Source organism: Ailuropoda melanoleuca, chromosome 3, assembly GCF_002007445.2.
Source record: "Ailuropoda melanoleuca isolate Jingjing chromosome 3, ASM200744v2, whole genome shotgun sequence".
NCBI lineage: Eukaryota > Metazoa > Chordata > Mammalia > Carnivora > Ursidae > Ailuropoda > Ailuropoda melanoleuca.
The window spans coordinates 101509034-101529461 of record NC_048220.1 but is presented as its reverse complement, the minus strand read 5'-3'; positions in this window follow the sequence as shown (position 1 = coordinate 101529461).

Here is a 20428-nt window from a genome sequence, read left to right as displayed (position 1 = left end):
GACTCTTAACTTTGAAAAACAAACTGAGGGCTGCTGAAGAGAAGGTGGGAGGGGGGATGGGGTAACTGGGTGATGGGCATTAAGGAGGGCAGGTGATGTGATGAGCACTGGGTGTTATACGCAACTGATGAATCATTGAGCACTACATCTAAAACTAATGATGTACTATAGGTTAGCTAATTGAATTTAAATTAAAAAAAATCTTTTCCAGGTCTCATGCCTTAGCTTTTGGCTGCTTATTAAACTTCCTCTTCTTAAGAATAATGAGAGTTAAAATTTGGTGAAAACCTGCTATTAATTTAGTGTTAGGATGGTGCTGCCTTCCTCTCTCTTAGTTTTTCTACTCTGAAATATTATGTACTTTCTGAAGAAAAAACAAATGTGGATTAATAAATCATTATAAAGTAATTATCTGTTTAAATATAATCTAGATCAGACAACAGCATTGTCAGCACCCATGAACCCCCAAAATTACTTGACTCTACAACAACTCCCTTTTTCTCCTTTAGAGTATTCTGGCTTTATGATAGTCACATATTTGCTTTTCTTTATATTTTTAATATTAAAGTATATATCTTTAAGCACTATGATTTTGGCTGTTTGGGGATTTTAAATAACCAAATCCATGCAGACACTTGTGTCTGACTTCTTTTACAGCATCACATTTGTGATAATCATTTTTGTTATTGTGTATAACTATAGTTGCTTCATTTTCACTGCTGTCCTCTGGTGTGGATTGATTTGTCCAATATTGATAAACTTCTGGGTGTTTTCTAATTTGGACCTATTCAAGTAATGCTGCCATGAACATTCTTGTCCATTTCCTTTGGTGCACATGAATACGCATTTCTGATGAATCTGTTTAAGGAGATACTGCCTGATTTTCCTAGAGTGGTGGTATCAATTTATGCCCCTTTCAGCAGAATTTGAGAATTCCCTTGTTCCACATCCTTGTCAACAGTTGGAATTGTCAGTTTAAAAATGTTCAGCTGATCTGGTGGTTGTGTATAGTGGTATCTTTTTGTGGTTTTAGTTTACATTCCCAGGTGGCTAATGAACTCATTTTCCTATGTCTGGTAGCCATTTGGATGTCTTCTCTGGTAACTGTTCAACTCTCTTCCTGAACTTTTCTCCTGGGTTTTCTGTCATTTTATTGATTTATAGGACTTCATTTTATAGTCTAGATACAAGCCCTTTATTGGTTACATGTGTCGCAAATCTCTTATTCTCTGCCTTGCATTTTCATTCTCTTAACGATGTCTTGATGAACAGATGTTCTTAATTTTGATGTAGTCAAATTTATCAAACTTTTATTTTATGTTACTGATGTGTTCACTTTAAAAGTCTTCTCCTACCCCTGAGGTCATGAAGACACTCTCCCACATTATCATCTCAAGGTTTTATTGTTTGCCTCTCACATTTAGATCTATAATCTACCTAAAATTGATTTCTTTAATGAGGTATAAGTAGGGGTCAAATTTTATTATTACTATATGGATATCTAGTTTGCCAGTGACATATATTTCAAATGCCATCCTTACCCCTTACTTAGCAATGCTACTGTCTTTATCTGGGTGTTCCTAAAAGCAGAGCCCTGAGGCAAAGGGTGCATGGAGGTCTTTTATTTGGGGACCACAGGTAGCAGAAGTATAAGACTGGGAAAGTGAAACAAGAAAACAATCTCAGTACAGGATGTATAATAGAACTGGCTCCTGCTATATGTAACTGGTGCTCAGTCTTTTTACGAAGACATACAAAATGCAACTTAGAATGCTCTGCCTGGAAACAAAAGGAAAAAAAACCAAAACACATTTCTTCATTGGGTCCAAAGCTAGCTTCACAGATGTTAATTCCTCTACACCTCCAGGTTGCAAATGTGTGGATGTTGAATGTGGGCATCCCACACCTTGGGCATTAGAGAAGTCCTAGGGCAGGAAGAAAGAGGTATGTAGTGTGGGTCAAAAGCAAGATGTGGTGACCAGTGCTTGCACGATGCTGGTGAAGACCAACATGCTCTTGAAGCAGCAGGTTGAAGTTAAAAGTAGAATGGAGAGGATTTTGATGTGATTCATAAAAGGATCCTTATTCAAATCCATTGATCTTTTTATCTTTATTTGAACTAATCACCACAGTTTATTGAAAATTTTATCTTCATACTAAGTCTTTCTACCCAAAGGATCATGTTCTCCCCACTGTTCTTTTCAAAAGTGTTTTGATGAATGATGGTTGTTTGCATTTCTATGTACATTTTAGAGTCAGCCTGTCACTCCCACAAACAAACCTTTGGGACTTTGATTGAAATTACCTTGAATAAAAAAGAGAGCGAGAGAGAGGGAGAGAAAAAAAGAAAAGAAAAGACAAGACAAGAAAGAAATTACCTTGACTCTATAGATAAGTTTAATGAGAAATGCCATCTTGACAGCATTGAAACTTTCATGAACATAGTTTATCCTTTAATTATTCCAAATAATGTTCTTTAACTTTTCTGCAGAGAAGTTTTATACATCTTTGGTTAGATTTCTAGGTATTTTTAAAAATTTTCTAATTTTGTTGCTGTTATATGGAAAAGAAATGGATTTTTTGATGTCCAGTGATGTTGGAAAACTCATTAATTCATTGTCATAATTTGTAGATAATTTAGATTTTCTACATATTGAAGTCAGAGCATTCATGAATAATGATGGTCTTGTTTCTTCCTTTCCATTCTCTGCATGATTATATGTCTTTCTTGCCTTACTGTCCTGGCTGGGACCACCAGTACAGTGTGGAGGGAAGGATTACAGTGGGCAGGCTTGCCTTTTCCCAGTCTCAGAGAGTTTTAGTATTTTCAATTAAGTTGCTAATTAGACTTTATAAAGGATATTCTTTAAGAATATTATATTTCTACTTGTAGATTACTAAGAGTTTTTAAAAATCACAAATGGATTTTGAATTTTATTTAAGAGCTTTCTCACAACTATTAAAATACTTATATATTTTTCTTCATCACACTAATGTGATGAATTACACTGATTTTTTTTACTGTGTATTTTAGAATAATTTTAGATTTATAAAACAGTTGGAAAGATGGTACAAAGTGTTTCCATATGCCTTCACCAGTTTCTTTTACTGTTAACACCATGGGTGTTTATTAAAACTGTATATTTAAGAAAAATTAAACCAAACCTGTATTATTGGAATAAACCTCAAATTGGTTAAATTTTTACCCTTTTTATACATTGCTGGACATGTCAATTTTTAAAAAATGTTTTTATATTTATGAGTGAGATTTACTTAAATTTTCCTTTCTGATACTGTCATAGCCAGGTTTTTGTATCAAAATATGATCAAATGCACTTGGGAACTTTTACTCCTTTTCTGATCTTTGGAGGAGTTGGTGAAAGATTAGTACTATAGTTCTTTCAACGTTTGGTGGAAGTCTTTGTGAGTAGGTTGTTAAATTATGGATTCCATTTATTTGGCAGTTATAGAACCATTCAGATTTTCTATTGCTTTTAGATTCAGTATTCTTAACTTGTATATTTTCTAGGACTTTACCTGCTGAACCACAGTTTTCAAATTTATTGTCTTAAAGTTGTTCATAATACCCTCTTGTTGTCTTTTTGATTGTTGTCAGATCTGTAGTGATATGCTCTTATTTTTTCCTGATAGTATTTATTTGTTCCTTCTCCTTTCTTTTTCTTAACTGTCTCATCAGAGGTTTATCAATTTTATTACTTTATTCAGAAGAATAATACTTCATTGATTCATTTCCCTGAATATTTATTTCACTGATTTCTTCTATTATTTAGAGATATTTTTTCTTCTATTTCCTTTGGTTTTATTTTTCTCTTCTTGATCTAACCTTTTAAGACAGATGCTGTTTCATTAATTTGTAGTCTCTCTTTCTTTCTAATAAAATATGTTTGTAAGCTGTAATTTTCCCTCTAATTACAGTTTTGGCGTACTCTCACATTTTGATAAGGGGCATTTTAGTTATTATTAAGTTAATATATTTTCTAATTTATGTTTCAATGTCTTCTGTAATTCATGGGTTGTTTAAAGTGTATTTCTTAATTTACAGACATGAAGTTTTCTACTTACCTTTGTGTCTTGTTTAATTGCACTGGAGTTCAGAAAGTGTGTGCTTTTTTTAAAATTTTTTTTAAAGATTATTTATTTATTTATTTGACAGAGATAGACACAGACAGCCAGCGAGAGAGGGAACACAAGCAGGGGGAGTGGGAGAGGAAGAAGCAGGCTCACAGCAGAGGAGCCTGATGTGGGGCTCGATCCCAGAACGCTGGGATCACGCCCTGAGCATGAAGGCAGACGCTTAACCGCTGTGCCATCCAGGCGCCCCAGAAAGTGTGTGCTTTTAATCTATTGAAATTCATACCACCTTTAGGGTCAGGACATGATCAGTTTTTGTAAGTGTTCCATGTGTGCTTGAAATGAATGTGTTCTCTAGTCCTTGAACACAATTTTCTATATAGGTCCCTTAGGCCACGATTGTTACTTGTGTTCAAATTTTCCGTATCTTTGCTCGTGTTTTGTCTGTTTGCTATGTCAGTTACTGAGAAGGGTGTATTTAAATCTACTCTGATTGTCAACTGGTTTATTTCTCCTTGTAATGATACTAATTTTTATCTGGTATATTTTGGGGCCATGTTATTAGGTAATTCATATCTTCCTCATGAATTAAATCTTTGCCTTTTCTTGAGGATTTCGAGCCAATGTAGTCAGGAGATGACTTGGGTTTGGGGTGTGTAGTTGCTGTGGTTACATGCTGTGTACCATATCTTATCTTCCTCTAGCTGTGCCTTGTATGTGTGATAAGGTATAGTCTGCTAGATGGTTCTCCTCAAGGTCAGCTCCACCACCACTTAAGGTTTCATTTTGTACTTTTCTTCAGGGAAGTTCTCTCACATTTTTGTCTCTGATTCTCTCCTTACTTCTCCCAGAAGTTTCTGTTATTTCTGGTCACTGGATGCTTGTTGGTGAGGGTTTGTTGGTGATGCTTGTTGGTGAGGAGCGTTCTTTGTTCTGATAAGCCTGAGTCTTTGGCAGGTGTCATGTCTATTGGTCTTGTGAGTGTGGTCTTCTCAGAGCTCCTGCCTCTTCCCCAGCTGTAGTTCTGGACTCAGCTGTATCTGCTTCTTGCTCAGGGATAGATGCATTTTTTTTCTGTTCCCTTCCCTCAGTTTCATTGGGGTTTCACCTGAGTAATGGGTGGGGGGCAAGAGTGTTTCCTCTCTGCCCCAGTTTTGTAAGGGAGAAAGAAAGATCTGGGTAGGCTTTCTGGCCCTGCAGCTATGGCTGCTGTTCCTTCCCGAAGTCTGTACCAGGAGAGATGTCCTACCAGGAGCCTCACCAGTGTTTTGGCAGGTGCCCACTGAGGGCTCTGGATGCAACTACAATTGCATCACAGAAATTCCTTCTGTATTTGCAGCCCCAAGGGACTCTCCACATTGTCACCAACCCATACCTGGCCTTTATGAATTCATGAACGATTCCAGCTGACCTCTTCTTACCAGTGTCTGGCTTTGTCTATTCCAGGTAAGCAAGCGCTCACAACCCGCCTTCTCCTACAAGCACCTTTCTCTCCTTAATTTTAGACTTGGTGTTGCCCTAAGACTCTGGCTTTCTGATAGTTTAAGGACAAGTCATGACCTTGAAGTGTTTCTGGCTTTTGTGTTGTTATTCTAAGGAAGGAATGTTTTTTCTGCTGTCTATGTCGCAAGCAGACTGGAAGTTTTTGGGTTTCTTAAATCTGTACATTGGTATCTTTCTTCAGATGTCATCTGCTCAAATATTTCTTCTGTTTCGTCCTTTCTCTCTGCTTCTTCTGGATCTCCAATCAATATGCCATGTTAGACCTTCTTTCTGTATTTCTTCCAGGTAATACTGTTTGGGATGCCTTCCTATCTGCATTTTTTTGGTGCTATCTATCTAGCTAGCAAATAAATATTATGTGATATTCATTTGTGTGTTTTAATTGATACAATTCTAACTTACTGTATATATCTTATTCTTTTCATTTAACGTTATGGCTTCGAAATCAATCCATCTATATAGACGTAGTTACTTCATTTAAATTATGGCATTGAAAAATCTCTTTATAGTATTTCATCTGTGAAGGTACCATAATTTATTTATAAATTTTTCTATTAGTGAACCTGTAGGTTGTTAAAAGCCTTTTCTCTCCATGACTACTTTGCTTCAATAAATGACCTTGTATGCAGTATCTAGTGCTAGGGTTTCTCTGTGGTATACGCCTAAAACCAGAATTGCTGAGTCATAGATTATACTACACAGATTTTAAACTTCACCAGGTAACACCAAATTGGTATCTGAAGTGATTACAATGATATATAATCCAATCTGTTTTCCCACATCCTCACCAATGTTTGGTAATATTATACCTTTTGATTTTATTAATCTGATATGTGTGTAATGATGCCATAAAATTTTCATTTCTTTGTTGTGAGGTTTTACATTTTTCATATTGTCATTGGTTGTTTTGATTTCCTCTTTATATCCTTTGCTACTTTTTCTATGTTCTTAATAATTTGTAGGCTTTCATATAAATTATTTTCACTAATCTTTATTCTGTATTGTAACACCTCCTAGCCAGCTACTTATCTTTCAAATTTGTTTATGGTGCTTTTATCACTTAGAATTTTAAAAGGTCAAATTTAACAATTGTTTCCTTCATTAATTGTGCTTTTTTGTTTTGTCTAACAAATTGTTTCAGATCCCAGTGTCAAAAAGACTTCCTCCTACACTTCTTCAAATAGATCCAAAATTTTTTTTTAACATCTCGGTCTAAATCATCAGGAATTCTTATGTAGAGTGTGATATAAAGATTTAATTTTAGGGTTTTTTCCAAATAGAAACACCATTTATTAAATAATCTTGCTTTACATTCAATATTTGTGATGTTATATTTCTATTTCAAGTTGCCAATGCTTTAGTTTGTTTCTAGGTTCTCTATACTTTTCATTAATCTACAGTCTTTCTGTACATGAATGCCTTACTCCTTGTTATTGTTTTTATAGGCATTCTCTTTTGTTTTAATTATAATGGTCTTTAATTCAGAGAAAATCTTTAATATCTAAGGAATTTAATCTTTCCATCTACAAACCTGATTATTCATTTTTGAGATCTTTTTTTAATTTTAATTTTTAATTTTTTTTATTATGTTCATTTATTCAGATCTTTTTTGTGACTTTCAGTAACATTTTCCTCAAGGTTGCCCCCAACATCAATTTTAGGTTTTCCTTTGCACTTTGCCTTGGTGGGGGGGGATCACTTTCTAACTTTTGTCCCTTAGATTGTCTCCTTCCTTCTCTCTATTAATTTATTGAATACATTTAATAATATCTCTGTGAGATGCTAAGCATCTTTTATTAGATCTATTCTTGATTTTTATTGTGAATGATAAGTTTTCCTCTTATATTTATTGATTATTGATAATACATAAATAGTTATCGAGTTTTATAATTAATTTTATATCCAGCAATCCTGCTGAATTATTTTATAAGTTCTGGCAGTTTCATTTTTTTCTTTTAATTTTCTGTATAGACAAATAGGCTAAGCCCTTCAGCAAAATAATCATGGACATTATAATGAGAATCTTTGTCTTGTTCCTAAATTACTGGGAATGCTTCTAAAGTTTGTCAAGTATGATGTTTGCTGTAGGTTTTTGAAAGGTTTTTATATCTTTTATCAGAAAAATAATTTTTCAGGGGCGCCTGGGTGGCACAGCGGTTAAGCGTCTGCCTTCGGCTCAGGGCGTGATCCCGATGTTATGGGATCGAGCCCCACATCAGGCTCTTCAGCTATGAGCCTGCTTCTTCCTCTCCCACTCCCCCTGCTTGTGTTCCCTCTCTCACTGGCTGTCTCTATCTCTGTCGAATAAATAAATAAAATCTTTAAAAAAAAAAAAAGAAAAAGAAAAATAATTTTTCTTGCTATTCTTTGATAAAAACTTTTATTAGGAGAATGTGTGGGGTGATGGGTAAGGGCACATGTTGTGATGAGCACTGGGTGTTATATGCAACTAATGAATCATTGAACACTACATCAAAAACTAATGATGAACTAAACATAATAAAAAGGAGAATGTGTGAAATATTAGGAGAATGAGTGAAATACTGTCTTTTCTATGCATTGAGGTGACCATATGCCCCCTTGCCACAATACTTGTCTTTGTGTGGTGATTTTTTAGATAGTATGATATTGAAGCAATCTTGCATTCCAGGGAAAAACCCTGCCTAGACGTGATTTATTAGATTTAAAATACTGCTGGATTCAACTAATGGGTTTTTTAATTAGGAATTTTGCATCCATGTATATAAATTAAGTTGGTCCCTTTCTAGTGTTTTTTTTCATAATAATATTTTTATTATATTATGTTATTCACCATACAGTACATCCCTGGTTTTTGATGTAAAGTTCAATGATTCATTAGTTGTGTATAACACCCAATGCACCATGCAATACGTGCCCTCCTTACTACCCATCACCAGCCTATCCCATTCCCCCATCCCCCCCCGAAGCCCTCACTCTGTTTCTCAGAGTCCATAGTCTCTCATGGTTCATTCCCCCTTCTGTTTACCTCCACTTTCTTTATCCCTTTCTTCTCCTACCGATCTTCCTAGTTCTTATGTTCCATAGATGAGAGAAACCATATGATAATTGTCTTTCTCTTCTTGACTTATTTTACTTAGCCTTTCTAGCGTTGATATAAAAATATCCCAGTCTTAGAAAATAAGTTGGGTAGTTGTCTTCTTTTTCTAATCTTTGAAGCACTTTACATTAAACAGTTAAATTATAATTATAAATGTCTTTGAACATGTGTTAAATTCCTTTCTAAAACTGTCTGGGCCTGGAAATCTTTATGAGAGAGAAATTTTTTAAATATTTCTAATTATTTGATGTGGGATGGAGAATTTGCTATGTCAGTTTAGTCTGCCACTTTGAAAGAATCTCATTTTTCTGTACATTATGTTTTCTTTCACCAACAGTAAACAAAAATGCTTCTTTCTGAACTTTATAAAATTACAAATAAAGAATCCCTAATCAATAGAGGACTTAGGGCATGATCTGTGTATATTCAGGGGCTGATGTTTAACATAGAAAAATTTTGCTCTTCCTTCAAAAGTGGGTACTGTCATTTGATCCCCACCCAAACATTGGGTACCATCATTCCTGCCCTGTATAATAAACGATTAGAGTTACCATCTAGTGTACCTACCTGCTGCCCTTTATATAACAATAATAATCTTATGAAGAAATTTTTTGCTGTGTGTATGTTACACAAGAAGGAAAAAGATGATTGGAGAAATTAAATAACTTGGCCAAGGTTACTTGGCTAAGAAAGTAGCAGAAGAGGCTTGTGAAACCATGTGTATCTGATTTATAACATCATGGTTGGCATTCCAGAAGCATTTGCTATTTCCCTTTAATCCTTGCTTTAATACAGTCTGTAGCTGACGAATTATTTGTCAAACCAGTTTTCCCTCAAGTTTAATTTGATTTCGTTAACTCCTTTCATAACCTCTTTGGCAAAAAGCAATGGTTGCAATATTTTGTTTAGGCAAAAGCAGTGTTAATATTCCCCATACCTTCCCTAATTCTTTTACTCCCTCCCCTAAATTATCTGCACAAAATCTTTTGTATCTTTGGCTGGATTCATTAATATAGTCTCAACAGATCCATTTAGTTGAACAAGAGATATGAATAACTTTTTTCATTAATCATCATGAACTGGCCATATGATTGAACAAACAACTTTTTGTCAAAGTGGCAGAACCATCAGAAAGGCGTGGTTCACTGTTTCTGTTTTCCGGTTGACCTCTGCTTCAGCACATGTGAGAGTCAAGGTCAGTGGGGGGTGTAAAGTCCAGTCTATATCGGAATGACCTGATCTTGAATTCTGGCTTTACCCTTACTAATGAGGGATGAAGGGAAACTTAGCAAATTGCTCCTTGTCTATAAGCTAAGCACTCTCTGACATAATTTCCTGCCTTTAAAAATTTTTTTTGAGATATTTATGCCATAAGAGTCATTTAACGGTATTCCAATTCAGTGATTTTTCATACATTCACAAGTTTGTGTCATTATCACCATGATCTAATCTACAACATCCAAATTAGAAAATTAGAATTCTTTTATCTAATTTCATCACCCCCAAAAGAAACTCTGTATTTGGCACAATGACTCCCCATTTCTTTCCAGCACCTGGAATCACTAATCTGCTTTCCGTGTCTATTTTAGACATTTCGTATAAATGGAACCATAAAATTTATGGACTTCTGTGTCTGACTTCTTTCACTTAGCACGTTGTTTTCAAGGCTCATCCGTGCTGTCTCATGTGTCAGTACTTCATCCTTTTCATAGCTGAATAATATTCCATTATATAGCTAAACCACGTTAGGTATCCATCCCTCTGTTGATAGACATTTTTTTTATAAAGATTTTATTTATTTATTCGACAGAGATAGAGACAGCCAGCGAGAGAGGGAACACAAGCAGGGGGAGTGGGAGAGGAAGAAGCAGGCTCACAGTGGAGGAGCCTGACGTGGGGCTCGATCCCACAACGCCGGGATCACGCCCTGAGCCGAAGGCAGACGCTTAACCGCTGCCACCCAGGCGCCCCTGTTGATAGACATTTTTGTTTCTACTTTTTGGCTCTTGAAAATAATGCTTCTATGAATATTCATGTACAAGTTTTTGTGTGAACATATGTTTTCATTTCTCTTCAGTGTATTCCCAGGAGTAGAATTAGTGAGTCATATGTAACTCTGTGTCAACTTTGTGAGGAAGTGTCAGACTATTTATTATCAGCAATGTATAAAGGTTCTAATTTCTCAACATCCTCCTTAACACTTGTTATTTTCCATTTTGTTTTAATTATAATCGTCCTGGTGAGTGTGAAGAGGCACCTTATTGTGGTTTTGATTTGCATTTCCATTATTTAATTTTTCTAATAACTAATGATGTTGAGCATCTTTGTGCATGCTTATCGACCATTTGTGTATCTTTGGGAAAATTTCTATTCAAATACTTTTGCCAGCTTTTAAGTTGGGTTGTTTTTGTATTGTTGAGCTGTCAACATTAATATACTGGATACTGGACCCTTTTCAAATATATGACTTGAAAACAGTCTTTTTCCTCATGTCTACATTGTATTTTACTTCCTGGATAGCTGACACACATTAGTTACAATATATTGTTTAATCTTAGAGCATCCTTGTGAAATAGGCAATATTATACCCATTTTATAGCTGAGGAAACAGTCATAGAAATTATATGGCTTGTTCAAGTTCATACAGCTAGTAAGAAGCAAGAACTAAATTCAAACCAAATCTTCGGTTGAAAGTCCATGAACTTACTGACCAAAGCAATGCATGATTTATAACCAGCCAAGAAGTACAGATATGGCTATGGGCTCAGAGGAGGCAGAAACTGATATGAGTCATAGTGGTCTGGAGAAGATTTAAGATTTAAGGAATCAGAATTTCAAAAGAATACATAGAGAGGAGATTGGCACATGGTACAGGAAGATAATATTGTTAACAAAGGCCTTGATGTGGCAACACAAAGTGGATTCAAAAACCAAGAAATAGGGGCACCTGGGTGGCTCAATCAGTTCAGTGTATGCCTTTGGCTCAGGTCATGATCTTGGAGTGCTGTGATTGAGCCCCACGTTGGGCTCCCAGCTCAGTGTGAAGTCTGCTTCTCCCTCTCCTTCTCCCTCGCCCCCTCACTCATGTTCTCTCTCTCTCTCTCAAATAAATAAATAAAATCTTAAAAAAAAGAAACAAACCCAAGAAATAAATCAGCAGGTCTGGAGTGGAGGATAATGTAGGCAGTCATGGGAGATGACACTAGAAAATTGATTTAATGTCAGATAATGAAGGGCCTAGGTGTTACTACTTTTTGACTACAGGTACGCAATGGGGCACCATGGAAGCTTTTAATAGGGAAATGACAGGATAATAGTAGAGTTTTAAGGAAATCAGGCAGAGTAGATGAATGGAAACAAGGACCAGAAATTGTTGGAAATTAGATGTAGATTTGCTATGAAATGACAAAAGCCTGGTGGAAATGGTAGGGATGAAAAATAAAAAAAAGTATAGAGACACAAAAAACATTTCATAGGAAGAATCTGCAGGTCATTTACTACATGACGAGTAAGTGTAATGAGTTACTACAAGTGTAAAAAAAGTCTCCAAGTTAATGTTACAAGTTAAATTTAGGAGTAGTAATAATAAAAATAATGCCTGACATCAAATAAGTATTTTTTATTTGTGAGGGAAAAAAGAAATACCATGGGCAATTCATCTTAATGAATGGGTAATAATTTAGTTGGAGGACAATATGGTGGACAAAAGGATATGCTGTGTCTTGAAGATGTCATATAATCCCCACAACAACCCTACTTTATAGATGAGAAAACTGTGGCTCAGATAGGTTGAGCAACTTGGTCAAAATTATACAGTTAGTGTGATGGGTCATGGGGTGCCTAGATGCTTGATTAAACATTATTTCTGGGTGTGTCAATGAGGGTGTTTCTGGATAAGTTAGCATTTGAACCAATAGACTGAAAAAAAAAACTGATTGCTCTCCCCAGCATGGGTGGATATCATCCAATAGAACTGAATAGAACAAAAAGGCCCAAGAAGGGAGAATTTGCCCTTTCTCTGCCTGAATACTTGAACTGGGATGATGAATTTCTCTCCTGAGACTGGAAATTACACCATCTGCTCCCTTGGTTCTCAGGCTTCAGACTTAGATTGGGACTTAAACCATCAGTTACTCTGGTTTACAGGCTTTCAGACTCTGAACTACACCATCAGCTTTCCTGGGTCTCCAGTTTGCAGACAGTATATTGTGGGACATTTCAGCCTCCATAATCACATGAACCAGTTCTTCATAATAAGTGTGTGTGTGTGTGTGTGTGTGTGTGTGTGTGTGTGTGTCCCCTATTGGTTCTGTTTCCCTGGAGAACCCTGACTAATAAAGCTGGTCAGATATTAAGTGAGGACTCAAGCTCAGATTTGTCATAATGCAGTGTGAAGAGTCTAAGAAAATTCCAAGTTCTTAATCTTGAAAAACTGGGAGAATAGTAAGATTATTACCTGAAATAAAGCTCAGGCTTTTGAGTGGAAATTGAGGGAGGAAGAAGGTATTTTGTCTTGGGCTTCATGTGAAAAGGGGCTATTTACTTGGAAATAAACAGAGGGAGAAAAAATGAGAGAGAAAGGCAAGATTGTGTGTGTGTGTGTGTGTGTGTGTGTGTGCACGCGTGTGCGCAGGAAAAAGAAGGAAAAAGATTTGCAACATATACAGAGCAGGTGGGTTGAAGCCATGGAAGATAATCTAGTCACAGGAGTAGAATGGAGAGAGGGAAAAGGAAAATGCTAGACCTCAAGAAAGGTCCAGGTGAGGGAGGGGAAGATTGAACTAAGAGGTGGAAGAATATGAGTTGTCAGAGAATTAGCAGGAGAACAAAGAATTAAAAGGGGGGTGTACAGGAAAGTCGAGAAAAAAGAAAGAAAAGGCAGTGTTGTGCCATATGGTGTCTTGTGGTGCTTTTAAACCCACTTAAGAGAGATGTGGTATAGGCTCCATCCAGGGACTTGAGGCATCAGAGAACCATCAAGAGAAAAAAAAGAGGCTGTAAGTTTAATTATGTAAGTTGGCCAGTGTTTAGAAGGAAAGAGGGCTGATGTTAGAGGAATGCCAGATCTAGAGATAATTATTTAGAATTGATGGAGTTCTGTGTGTGATGAGAGAGAGACAGACGAAGGACAGGTAGAGAAAGCAAACCAAACCAAAGCTTTAAATTGAAGAGATATATTTGTAATGGTCGTGCTAGATACCTACTAGTGGGTAGGAAAGGTTTTTGTTGTTGTTGTTGTTTAAAGTAGAATGTTAAATTTTATATTCAGTCAGTGTAATGGGCATTTTCTCTGTACCTAGTAAACTAAACAGCATTATTACTAATTTTTGAGACACTGAAATTGGTCCTCCCTTTAGAGGCATTGGATCATTCACCTATCCCTAAATCACACAGAGTGAGTAATTACCCAGGAGCTTATACGTAAGAACAATTCTTTCTGTTAGTTTTACTTACAGGAATTTGGATGACAGAAGTGGAGTAGTGTCATCTCTAATAATAATAGCTGATACTTCCTGTGTATTTGCTACATGCCTGGCCCTGTTGTAAGTGTGTCATATGTGTTGACTAATTTAATTCTCCCAGGCACCCTCTAAGGTAGATACTATTATGGATGAGGAAACTGAGACCCAGACAATTTGAATAACCCAAAATGGTGGCGGTGGCAGTGGTGTCAGAACTGAAACCCAAATAGGTGGTCTTGCTCCAGTGTTTGTGCTTGTAGTCTCTACACTAGACTGCCTTAATATTGTGCTGTCCTTGAAGATTTCCAAAGCTCTTTTTTATTTCTCTGACTTCCCATCACCCATGTGGGATGTGTTTGTACTTCTTAGCACAATGGAAACTAGCATAGGCAAGTTTATGCTGGCACCAGTGAGGAAGGGATTGAATATGAAATGATCTCCAGGTCTCCCTCCTTTTAGAGTTGTGTGCTTCTCCTTAGGAGATGGTGGAAGATAAAAAAGGTCAAGACAAGACATTGGAGATATGGAGACTCATCCCAGCTCTCACTCACCAGCTATGTAACCACCATAGGCTGCTTACATAATCAAGTTCTTGTTTTTCTCTCTGTAACGTGAAAGGGGTGGGGTTTGACAATACTCTGACTCTAGAATGGTGAGTTCCAGTATAAACATAATGCAAGCCATGTATATAATTTAAAATTTTCTAATAGCCACATTAAAAATGTAAAAACCACTAAGTAAGTCATCTGTATAATTTAACCCAGTGTATTCTCTATAGTATCATTTTGGCATCAATCAATATAAAATCATTGCATACACACACACACACACACACCCTACGTATATATACTAAGCCTTCAAAATCTGCTGTATACTTTACACACACACACATTTCAGTTTGGACTAGCCCTATTTCAAGTGCTTAATGGCCACATATGGACGGTGCAGAGCTCTACCTTAAGTAGCAAGTAGCATGAAGTCTCTTTTCTGAAGACAGGTAGCTAGAAACATCACAGCCAGCAGCACATGCCGAGCTACGTTCCAGGCCATCTGCTTAGCTTCAAGTCTTCCTTTTCCTCAAGCTTCAAGGCATCTGCCTGCCTCAACTAAGTAGAGTGGGAAATTATGACTGATGGCCCTCTTCCTGCAGCCCCAGCCCCGCAACAGGCAGTCCCTGTGAAGCCCACACAACAAGGGCATCATCTTTCCAGGCTGACAGCCCTGGGAGATGACACTCATGGTAAATTAAGTGGAATGCTGATGAAAAATGAAGTGTGGTCACAATCTAGCAGTACTAGCAGTAGGCAGAGTCTGCTGTGGCCCTTGACAATTGCATTCTCTCTTAGCTCTTTCCATGGCATTCGAGTGCTGGATCATCTATTATCCTGCATGTTATGTATGAGGAGAGAAATAAAATGAAATGGAACTCACATAATCATCGTAAAGGCAGATTTACTAGATACCATCACAATTCCTCTGGGGGAGGAAATCCCCTTGCAAGAGGGCATGCTTGTTAAAAACATTCTTTACAGTGAATGAAAGCCTTTTCACACTTCAGAAGTGCAAGTCAATCCTAGAAGGGTGGAGGGAGAAAAATTTCCCTTTCATTAATCTGGCAGGCCGGCTAAATCAGTGCATTTATAAAAACCTAAAGGACAGGTTAATTTTGAATAATTATTTAATTTTAATTGATAAAGTTCCTAGAGATCCACCCGTCTGCTTCTGAGGACATTGAATAGTGCTTCTGAGAACACTGAATAGTGCAACTGGGTCCATGATTGTCGGCTGTCATAATAACCTCATAAAAACAGAAAACACATTATTGATATACATAAATAAATGACACTGATGAATGCAGTAGTAATTTAAAAAAAATAGTGTAGCTTCCCTTTTTGGTCAAGAATTGTTTTGAAAGCATACCTCTTTGCAAATTAACTGAAGTGGTGTGAATCTGACATTGTGTTATGGAGCTGGGAGGAATCGTAGTGATCATCTGGTTCACGGCAGTCAGAACCACAGTGACTCACCTCTCTTACCCATGGATATGTTGCTAATCAGTGCATCTTCCCACTAAGCATCAACGTGGCTTCAGAGTTCTCCTGAACAAGGAGTTCCAGGCAGCAAATACCGAGTGATCCTCATTATCAGGGCAAACCTGTTCACCCTCCCTCATCTAGTCTGACCTTCTCATCTTGTACATGATAGCACAAGACTCAGCTACGTTCCTGGCCACAACCTCATTTACCGAGAATTCTTGGTGGGAAGACTAGAGTCCACACATACTTTCCAGTCCCCAGGTCTGTTCTCTTGTTACTGTATTCCACCTGTGGAATGCAAAAACCTGTTCTTGAGAGTGTCTCTGTCTAGACAGAACTGTGTCTGTCCTTTGTGGACAAACACCAAATCCCATTAAGGACCATCAACATGACAGGTCTTCAGCTCCTTCAGAGAAATTGCTATGCCCCAGTTCAGAGGCATCTATTATATTCATGGTCTTATGCTGTGAGTTTTGTTTTATGCTTTGTTCGAGTCATTCTTTAGTTACTTTAGACGGCCTGAGGGTGTCTACATCTTAGAGATTGATCTCCAAAATCAGACATGGTGCTTCCAGTGTGGACTGACCACTGCAGGCTAGGACACTGATCCAAGGCAGAATATGGATTATTTGAAGGGTTTAGAAGAAGATGCAACTTTGGTCACGTACACACCATTATCACAGGTTTTTGCCATATATGTATATGACCTTTATAACTTTTTATGTAATAATTTTTTAAAGCATTTACATTTTTCTTACATAAATTTACTTTGAAAAGAACCTTTTATTACCACCAATAAAAAATAGTTGACATAAATAGAAGGCAGGCATAAAAGTGAACACAATAAAAATGAAAGAATGTTATTCACTCCTAGTTAAATGCTCTATTACCTGCCAAAGTCTCTTTGTGGAAAGGAGAGGTTATAGGTGTCAGAGAGTTGTTAAAAACATACTAGTATCAAATTAAGACTTTATAATAATTAAAAGAATGGAAAGGAAAATGATAAAAGAATAATTCTTTCTCTATTTAAATAACAATGATTTGAATTATTCTCTCCCTAGGTTATTTAAAGATGTGCCCCCACACGCCTAACAACATCTCCCTTGTCACCTGCTGTGCTGCGTCTCCCTGCCCTCCATCACCCCGTGGGCAGCCAGGGTATGCGTCCTACACTCAGGAAAATAAGAATCCTGTGTACTTCTGTCCCTAGCTTTCCTCTCGGCTGCCTGAAGAAACAATGCGTTCTTTTCAAATTCAGGCGTTTTTCTGTGTCCAGGAGCCAGAAGCTTCTCCTGTGGTTCTTCCTCTGCCCGGCTCTGTTGCTTCACTGCTGTGCCGAAAATAAGGGTGCTTCAGTGCAAGTTCTCTGTGATGCTCCTTCTTGTCCCTCTGAGTCATGCATTTTTCTACTTGATGATTTCGAGGTGCTCTTCTGCCCAAACTCATCTCTGACAGAATTAGGGGAACTTCACCCTTTAAGGAAGCAGTCTCCTCCAAGGGCCTTAATGCTTCCATGGCTGCAGAGACCACACAGATGCCGTTGGCTCTGTGCAGTCACTTGAGAGATGTGGAAAGGCCTCCCTGACAAGCTCCCTCTGCCTTACAACCCAGTTTGTCATCCGAAGTCCCACCATTGGAGATGCGATGAGGGGTGTCGGCCCTTAAGTTGGATTCTTTGGGTTTGAACCAAGGCTTTGCTATTTACCACCTGTGTAACTTTGAGAAAGTTAACATTTCAGTGCTTCGGTTTACTTATGTTTAAATTGGGGATTATACTAGGACCCATTTCAAAGGGTTGTCATGAGAAATCAATGAATTAATTCATAGAAGGCTCTTAGTCAACAGTGCCCCCACATGTAGGATTCACTTAATGAGTGCTAAGGATCATGACCAGCAGAATGTATTTCCTCAAAGACATATTTCTTGTTTAAAAAAATTTTTTTTTGTCAGGAGTAGGGGAGAAAAGGTTAAGAAATAAGTTACCAAGGAAAGAACACAGGACTAGAAATTCAGTTCCTAAATTCTACTCCTATCCATGTGACAGGAGGCTTTAAAAAAACAAACAAACCTGGTGCCCTTGGTATAAAAATGAAGACCATGTTAATACTCATAAGCATCAGTACTTGTAAGGTGATTCTCCCAGCAAACTTGTGAGAGAGTTCTTGATAATTAGCTCAGTGTTACAGACAAGAAAACTGAGATTCCAAGAGATTAGATGGCGTATTCGGAAATTTTCCAGTTTGCAAGGTGTGCACTGGGACATTCGGGCCCTCATCTCCTTTGCTTACTGCGGAGGTAGGGGTGCAATGAAGACCTAGAAAATAAACATTAAAAAAATAAATATGGGAATATACACTTCAGAGACTGGTGGTAGCTGGGGCACTCTCACCCACTCAGCGTTTTTCTATCATATGTTAATGATGTCTCAAACTGTATTTCTAAGTCATGACCTCTCTCCTAAGTTTTAGGTTTTTATTTCCAGCTGCCTTTTGAAGTTCCCATAGTCACCACCAATTCAACCCAAATGGATCTCATTATCCTCCCCTCCAGGTCCTCCGCTCTTGTTCTCTTGATACCAGTTAATGGTGTCATCTGCCCCCGGCATCAGCGCCATCCTAGATTCCCTCCATCCTTCATCCCCTACTGTAATCAAGCCATGCCAGTCTTCCCCGTTAAGTATTTCTACAAATGCCTCCTCCTGCTACTTCCCACCACAATGGCTTGGTTCAGATCCTCTTTGCCCATTTTGTGAGTGATTGCCATTGTCCTTTAGGTGCCTCTCCTCCCCCTTGTCTTGCTCTTCTTCACATGGCATCCACTGCACTGCAGTCAGAACCCCCTCTCCAAGATGCACAACGCTCCCCATTTCCGGAAGAATAAAGCCCCCAATACTTGGCATAACAGACCTTCCCTGGTCACTGATTTCTCATCCGTCCTTTCAGCCTCACCTGCAACATGGTCCCCATCCTAATGCCAGGTTTTGCTCTAGGCATTCTGAGGAGCAGGTTCTCTGCACGTTTCCCTCTTAGTTTTCACCACTGGATTGGGGGGTTCTTGGGGGGGGCGTTGTCTCATTCACCCAAGCGGCCATCTGGTGTAGTTAAGAGCCTTGGAATCATACTACCTGATTTCCAGTGAATTCCTGTGAAGCTCTCTGGTTATGGACAAATTATATAACCTTCCTATGATGCTCTTTTATGGTTCTCAAACTTGGCCACACTTTGGAAATGCAAGGAAAGTTTTAAAAAAGAATGATGTTTGGGTCTTGCCTCCAGACGTTCTGGCTTAATTGGTCTGGAGAACAGCCAGGCTATCAGGAATTGTAAAATTCCCGAAGTGGTTTAATGTGCAGCCAAAGTTGAGAACCACTGCTCCATCTTCTTATCCCTAAAATGAGGATAATAGCAGTCTGTACTTCCTAGGGTTGTTTGATGATTAAGTGAGTTAATTAATGTAAAGGTCTTAATACAATATCTGACACATTATATGTAATCAGTAGCTATGGCTTACAATTTATTTTAAAAGCAATGGCTTTATTGTTAACCTTTTTGTTGTGAAATAAATCACACATAGAAAAGTCATAAAACATAAATATACAGCTTAATTATTATGAAGTACCATCTATAGAATCACCCCCCACATCAAGAAATAGAAAATTTGGGGGCGCCTGGGTGGCACAGCGGTTAAAGCGTCTGCCTTCGGCTCAGGGCGTGATCCCAGCGTTCTGGGATCGAGCCCCAACGTCAGGCTCTTCTGCTATGAGCCTGCTTCTTCCTCTCCCACTCCCCCTGCTTGTGTTCCCTCTCTCGCTGGCTGTCTCTATCTCTGTCGAATAAATAAATAAAATCTTTAAAAAAAAAAAAAGAAATAGAAAATTTGGCAGTACCTGGGTGGCTCAGTTGGCTAAGCATCTGCCTTCGGCTCAGGTCATGATCCTGGGGTCCTGAGATCGAGTCCCACATCGGGCTCCCTGCTCAGAGGGGAGTCTGCTTCTCCCTCCCCTCTGCTGCTCCCCCTGCTTCTGTGCCTACTCTCTCTCTCTGTGAAATCAATCAATCCTAAAAAAGAAATAGAAAATTTCTACCACCTCATAAGAACCTATATTCCTTCCTAATTATAATCTTCCTCCACAAGGGTAAGCACTGTCCTGACTTTTCTGGTATACACTAATATTTTATATAATTATCACCTAGTTATGCATCCCTACATGTTGCAGGCTGGTTTTTTTTCCTGCTTTCACACTTCATTTAAATGGA